We start from the raw sequence: 7,675 nt of genomic DNA, 5'->3' as shown, positions 1-7,675 counted from the left end.
CCTAAGGCACAGTACCCTGTCTCCTAGTAATATAGAGCCCAATGAATGTCTTGACCCTAGCCAACCAGATTATCAACTTTTCCTCTGTTAGGTAGGGGACACTAAGAAAGGTTTGCATAGAGGATAGAAAGTATGGGAAAATACAGTTATATACACACAAACACCTGCCACACAAACATATAAATGTACCAGGTATCTACCTAAACTTGGGTATGGGACAGGACTTAATTCCTAGAGGCACATTAGGACAACATCACAGGTAAACACACAACTTCATAAGAGTAGGGATAAAGACATAAAACCAGTTCTGTTGACTAGATCAGGACAGGGACTAGCGTGAGCCAAGTGAGGTGCCTAGAGTCTCCTTAAATTTTGTGCCCTAGGCCTTTGACTTGCTTCACCCTAGACCTTGCCCTGGACTATATTAACTTGTGGAGTGGGAAGCAATGTGACTCAAAAGATAGTACAAAGGAAGCACAAAAATTTAGGGCTAGCAAGCAAACAAGACCCATAAAAAATGCAAAAACTTAGCAATCATCAACTAACCAGAACCCAGGTCTAAGAGAGTAAATGCATTCTTCCCTATTCCAAAAATCCATGAAGTATGTTGATAGAATATTAAAATTTTTAGTATAAGTCTCATTGTATTAATTATCTATTACTGCATAATAGATTATCCCCAAAACGTAATGGTTTAAAACAACAGCATTTCTTATCTCACAGTTTCATTGAGTCAGGAATCTGGGCATGTCTAAGCTGAGTCTCTCGCAGGCTGCAATCAAGATGTCTGCTGGGAGTGTAGTCCTCTTAAGGCTTACCTGGGGAAGAAAATGCTTCCCAGTTCTCTCACAAGTTTCAGTTCCCTGCTGACTGTCAACCAAAGGCCATCCTCAGTTCCCTGCCAAAGGGGCCTGTTCAGTGTGCAACTTGCTTCATCAAAGTAAGGAAGCTAAAAAGCTAAAAAAAAAAAAAGTGCCAGTAAGATGGAAGTCAATTTTTTTAGAACCCAGTATTGGAATTGAATTCCTATCACTTTTGCCCTATCCTCTTTGTTAGAGCCAAGTCATTAGGTACAGCCCACATGTAAAGGGATGAGATAATGCAAAGATATGAATACCAAGAGGAGTACTTCTGAACCATTTTTAAAGGCTGCCTACCATACCCATGAATATCAGAACTGAGAGATAGAAGATATATTTTTCAAAGCATAAAAGGCACATTCCACATTCACTTTGTACAGTGTCCCAAACAGAAATATCCCTACCTAAGTAAGATTAGGTGATTCCTATAGCTTTGCATCATTTAATTGAATGTGTAATGCTAACAAAGGCCTCATGAAAAATCACTGTAACATCAGGAGTCTATATATTATATTCAGATAGGTGGACCTCAAGAGGATATCTGTGTTTTTATCACCCCAACACACTTTTTTCCACTAGAAAAATGCCCCTTTTTCATATATGATTCTGATGAATTGGTGATCACAGGACCATTCATATCCCTTAGCTAGTCTTGTGACCATCTCCTTTTCAGTGATTGGCCAAAGGGGTGGACACTTGAGCCAAATAGGGCCAGAGTCCTTCCATGATATTTGATATAAATACAATAGAAGTAGAGTCTCTGTCCTATTGAATCATGAACAACAAAAATGAAAGCTTCAAGTTTTCAGCAGCACCTTTTCCACCACATGAGAGGGAATTTCAACTGAGCTGAAAGAGGGAGAAAGAAGAGAGAAAGCTAAGGATATCCTTTGAGCCCATGTAGAGAGTCATGAAGCACTCTTGCCATCTCCATTCTGAACTTCCCTGTTACATGAACCAGTAAAGTCCCCATTTTGCTCAAACTTTTTTGGATTTCTAACATTTGCTTGTAATCAAGAGTCTTGACTAACACAGGCTTGTTTCAAGCTAACTCTTCATACTAATTAATACATACATTCCAGCTGTTTCTCAAACATGCTAAAAGAATAGAGTCACCTTAACAGATTTTCAAAATTACAGATTTCTAGTCCCTACCCAAATCTACTGTTTCAGCATCCTTCGGGGTGGAATCCTTACATCTGAAGTTTTTTAAAACTCCACAAATGATTCGGAAGCCCAGGCAATATGGGCAGCCACTCATCTATTCTATCCACAAAAGGACAAACTCTGAATTCTAAAATGGCTTTCTTCTACTAGAATTGTAGGCATAGCTCTTTTGGTATGGAATCCTATAAGGGAACTAGGTAGGTTTCCCTATACTGACCACCATTAGACTCTTGCCCTCAGGAAATATTTTTTTAAATGCTTTTATAATATTTATTGATTTTTTATTCTACTGACAGAAATCACTGGTGGTCACAAATGATGTTAAAAAATTGTTTTGATGTTCCTTCAATCTTTTATCATAACCCTAGCACAAAAACCAAAGTGGGCAGTAATAACTACCTTTCAGTGCAAATTTCTCTACTAAAAGGCACAAAGCAGAGCTGACCTATGGTCCTACAACCTTTCTTTTACATCTGTACCTGGACAAATTGTTAAAATAATTTCATGTTCTCATGTTGCAATAAGCATTAAGAAAAAAGCATGTTTTAAAATAATGACATCTTGTATTTACAGACACTAGAATATTATTCATCCATAAAAACAGATAAATTCTGATACATCCTACAAGGTGAATGAACCTTGAAGACATCATGTTGAATGAAATCAGCCAGACACAGAAGGACAGATATTTGTCTGATTTCATTTATGTGAAACACTGAAACATGCAAATAGAGAGAGACAAGAAGTAAATTGCAGGCTGGGGTGGAGGGGAGAATGGGAGTTAATGCTTCATGGGTATAGAGTTTCTGTTTAAGGTGATGGAAAGTTCTGGTAATGGACAATGATGGTAGCACAACAGTATGAGTATTAATACCACTGAACTGTATATTGGAAAATAGTTAAATAGAAAATTTTATGTTGTATATATATGTTACAATAAAAACCAAAAAAAAAAAAAAGTCACACAAAGGCTGTTTCCAGTTGGTGATACAGGAAACATCTGGCCTGAAGACCCTTAAACAAGGCTGTATAGTAAGCTGATGGGGTTGGCAGGGACACTGCTCAGCCATTAGTAATGTCACAATATTCCCTTAAAAATTTGTGAATGTACTGATTTGAAAACTGCCATTATGAAAGCATGGAGACCAAACTTTGGGCCATTCTATTTCTACAGAATAATTTATATGGTATGTCAAGAGAAGACAACAAAAGCAAAAAAATGTTCTACAATCTATATCCCGAACAGTTGTGAGATTCTTTACATGATTGCTGTTTTGTATTATCAGCTCTGGGAGGAAAACCACTCTCACGGTCTCCTAAAAAGAATGAAAATCAGTGATTGTATATCACTACTGCCAATCACCTTGGGCATCAAATCAGGAGACAGGTCACCTCAGGACAAGCAATAATCAGATAACATCCACAGCTTCCCCATGACCACGTCTTTTCCAGTCCATCTCTTCTAGGATGGAAGACCAATGCAGAGGAATTTCCAGTTTGGCTTAGACTCTTGAAAATGTCAGGTAAGGGAGCTCATCAGCAGGGGATTGAAGGGGGAATGAGAAACCAGTAGAGATATTATCTATTAATGTTATCTTGGGTCAAAAATAAAGAAACTTCATTTTCAAAATATTTCTGACTTTTTATACCTGTCTCGTGGGGTTCTGATTCATTCACTATTTGCTTTATATCAAGGAACAGCTAATTCATTTGGGCCTGACAAGAAGAGGATCTCTCCAAATATTTTGCCAAAAATTCTCCCAATGCATGGTGTTAATAATAAGGGTGGTATTGGGAATCCTGTATTTTGTTCATGACAGTTCTATAAAGCACAACTTCTCTAATAAAGAAAAAAGCAGTTGAGCATGTTGTCCAATTATAGTCTCCTGAAACATTAATTAGGCCAATTCAAATTGTGTTTGCAGCCATTCTGGTATCCAGATGGATAGCTTATTCAACAGGTTAAGACAATTAGATATCTCTGAGAGTTTATTTAGCAAGTAACTTATCCTGGTGATCTCAAAGGTCAAAATGTTCAAAGACCTTATTGTGATCAATGGTTTATTTTAGAACTTAACCCATGCCTACCCATCCATCACATATACCCACACAAAACATGGTATTTTCCTAACATCTATCAAGGCACATTTACTAAAATCACAATTACAAAAATAGGAGATTAACTGTCCAATGTAAGCCCGATTGGCAGGTAATCTTGTCTCCCAAAACTTCCCTGGCTGATAGGGTGTTTTCCCAAAACTGGTTGTTATGCCTGTGCCTCTCTATCACATTTATTATCTTTTGTGATTTTACTACTGCTAGCAGCTCATCCTTTCCACATTTTCTAGCAATTGGAGGAATGACTACATAACATGCCCACATCTGCAAATGATTAAGAGACCCTGACCATTTTCATTGGCAATTCTCAGTTAAAAAGAAACTAGAAAATAGGTCTTGAAGAACTTTCATGTATGTTGCCTACTTGGGAGGGAGAAGTCTGTATTTTTTCAATAACTCATACTGTACCTCTAATTCAGAAGGACAAATGGATCCTGACCTAAAAGCTATGTTCAGCAAACTGGAATAGCCAATTGGGAATATCTTGATAGCAGCAGGCTTACAACAGACTTGTTATAATTATATCCTGTTCTGATCTAATTAATGTTCTCTGGTTTAGTAACAAGAAAATTTGTGTGGTTACACACATATCTGGGAATCATAAAGAGGAGTACAGTGGATACATCTTAAAGTCAGGTTTGTAATTACCTAACCTTGGGAAATGAAGGTAAAACAGGTTTCAATCTATGTAGGCAGTCTAACTCTGCTGATGTTATTCCTCCACTTAGAAACAGATTCAGAATTAAGACAATGAGTATGCGTCGACACAAAATTAAAAGTCATTTTAATCATTCAGCCAGGAAATAATAATGAAATTCTTGATATAGTAAACTTGTCTCCATAAATAAGATAAAGTGGCTGTGGCAGTAAGAGCCAAATACTACGTCTTCTTCCCAGATCTGGGCGATTAGAGAATATCAGGAAATAAGAGATTAAGCCTTCAGAGACAGAGAGAGTTCTGATGTTACAGCAATTCAAGAGAGGGCCTCAGAAGAAGCTGTTCTACTCTGACCAACAGGAGTTGGTGGTGGGAGGGCACACTGAAAGGTTAGAACCTTGTCCCAGACAGAGGCAGCTGCTGGTGGTCTTATATTCAACCCATTGGATTGATGTCCAAAGACCCAACCCCACTCCCCAAGTGCCCCAAGAACGAGAAAGATGAGAAGGCTGTGGTTCTCTGTCTGAACCATGTGCCCTCACCCAGGGGAAGTGCCAACAGACTAATTAAGAGAGTCATAGATTACAGCCTAGGATTGGAAAAAAAGGTTGCCAGGTGATTAATATCATTTTAATTTTACCTTTTGTCCAGGTACCAAAGTGGGGGGTGGGGTCATGTTAATGAGTGCTTAATTTAATTGCGTTCTGCAGACAGACTAGAGAGAATTAAAATAAGCTATAAATTATTGAAATTAGACCACAGGAGTCATTCCACAAAAAGAAGTCTCTCAGTGTCCTAGCTGCTAAAACAAATACCATATGGTAGGTTGGCTTAACAGAAATTTACACACAGTTTTAAAGCTAGGAGAAGTCCAATACCCACCCAGACATCAGTAAGGTGTTACCTTCTCCCTGAAGACTGTAGGGTTCTGGGGTTCACAGCTGGTGATCATTAGGTTCCTTGGTCTTTCTGTCACATGGTAATGTCTTTTTTTTTTAGTATTTATTTCTTTCTATTTTTTTAAAGATTTATTTATTTACTCCCCATCCTCCTCATTGTTTTGCACTCACTGTCTTCTGTGTCCATTTGCTGTGGCCTCTTTGTGTCTGTTTGTCTTCCTTTAGGAGGCACTGGGAACTAAACCTGGAACCTCCCATGTGGGAGAGAGGCATTCAATCACTTGAGCTACCTTAGCTCCCTGCTCTGTTGTGTCTCTCATTGTCTTTCCTCTTTGTGTCTCCTAGTAGTGTCAGCTTGTGTCAGCTCACCATGCCTGCCCATTACACCAGCTCGCTGTCTTGCTTTCTTCTCCAGGAGGCACTGGGAACTGAACATGGGACCTCCCATGTGGTAGGCAGGAGCTTAATTGCTTGAGCCACGTCTCCTTCCCAGTAATGTCTTCTTTCTCTTCTGGGTTCTGTTAACTTTCGACTTCTTTCCCTGTGGCCTTCTCTATAAGGCCTCCAGTAATAGGATTAAGACCCATCTTGATTCAGTTGGCCCCACCTTAACCAAAAATAACATCTTTGATAGGTCCAATTTACAATGGGCTCACACTCACTGGCTTAAGATAAGAAAATGTTTTTTTCTGCAGCCAATTAAGCCGATTGTCCCCCTCTCCCCATGGGGGCCTGGTGTGCAGTGGCTGCAGGCAGCAGCCCCCTTGGTAGTGTCTGCAGCCTGTTGCTTGTATGGGTTGCCTTAAGGGACCTTGGAGACAGCCCTTGCCTGTTGATGGTCCTGTCTGACCTCCAGTCATCCACAACCTAGGCTCCAGAAAGTTAAGCGAGGTGCCTTTGGAAAGCCCGAGGGGATGATGCCTGGGTCCACATCAGCCAAGTCATTATGTCCATCCACACCAAGCTTCAGAACAAGGTGCATGTGATTGAGGTGCTGTGCAGGACAAACTTCAAGTTCCCTGGCTGCTAGAAAATCCATATCTCCAAGAAGCGGGGTTTTACCAATGTATCACCATATACTTAACACCTTGGAAAGGAAGTGGAAAGGATGCTGATGAATTTGAAGACATAGTGGCTGAGAAGCGCCTCATCTCAAATGGCTGTGGGGTGAAATATATCCCCAGTCATGGTCCCTTGGACAAGTGGTGGGCCCTGCACTCATGAAGGCTTTGCCGGCACTGCCCTTGCCCAATTTGTGCCCTCCAATAAATGACTTCTTGCAAAACAAAAAACAAAAAAAACATGTTTTTCCAATGAGTAAACTCATGAAAGTAAACTCTGGAGTATAGGATACTCGAAAATTGAATATGGTTTGAAAATGGGAGCTGATGATTACTGTATGTAGAATTTTTAATAAAGTTTATTGTAAATGTATGGAAATGAATAGTTGATGGTAATACATTATAGTGAGTATAACACTGCTGATTTATAAATTTGATTGTGACTGAAAGGTGTAGTCTTGGAATGTAATATTTCAATTGAAAGGAAGCTAGAGAATAATGTAGGGACTATATAATATAGTTATTTTGGTGGTAGATGAAGATTGTGGTTAATAGTATAAGAATGTTCTTCCTTTCCAAAGTGTTAAGTATATGGTGATTACATGGGATAAATGTAATTTGTGGATTATAATTAACAGTAATATTTTAATACTTTAATATTTTAATACTTTTAATACTTAATAATATTTATTTTAATATTTTAAATATTTTGCAGCAATGGCAAAGAAGATATTAAAATTCTAAGGGACAACAATAAGGGGAAAGGGGATATGTGATTTTTCCTTTTAGAGTAATGAAAACCCTTCTAAAATTGACTGAGATTATGACAGCACAACTCTGTGATGAATATGACAGCCAATGAGTATACACTTTGAATGGACTGTACAAAGCATGGGACTGTACAACACAATG

At 38.7% G+C, this 7,675-nt stretch overlaps 1 non-coding gene across 1 annotated transcript; it reads left to right on the top strand.

Annotated features, from left to right (window-relative positions):
- The first annotated feature begins 6,391 nt into the window (after window positions 1-6,391).
- On the top strand, window positions 6,392-6,526 carry LOC111761905 (small nucleolar RNA SNORA70). Its single transcript, XR_002795139.1, has one exon. It is a non-coding gene; the product is annotated as a small nucleolar RNA SNORA70 (small nucleolar RNA).
- Window positions 6,527-7,675: the final 1,149 nt, after the last annotated feature.

Source organism: Dasypus novemcinctus, chromosome 3, assembly GCF_030445035.2.
Source record: "Dasypus novemcinctus isolate mDasNov1 chromosome 3, mDasNov1.1.hap2, whole genome shotgun sequence".
NCBI classification, from domain to species: Eukaryota; Metazoa; Chordata; class Mammalia; order Cingulata; family Dasypodidae; genus Dasypus; species Dasypus novemcinctus.
This window is presented reverse-complemented; position numbering and strand designations above follow the sequence as displayed.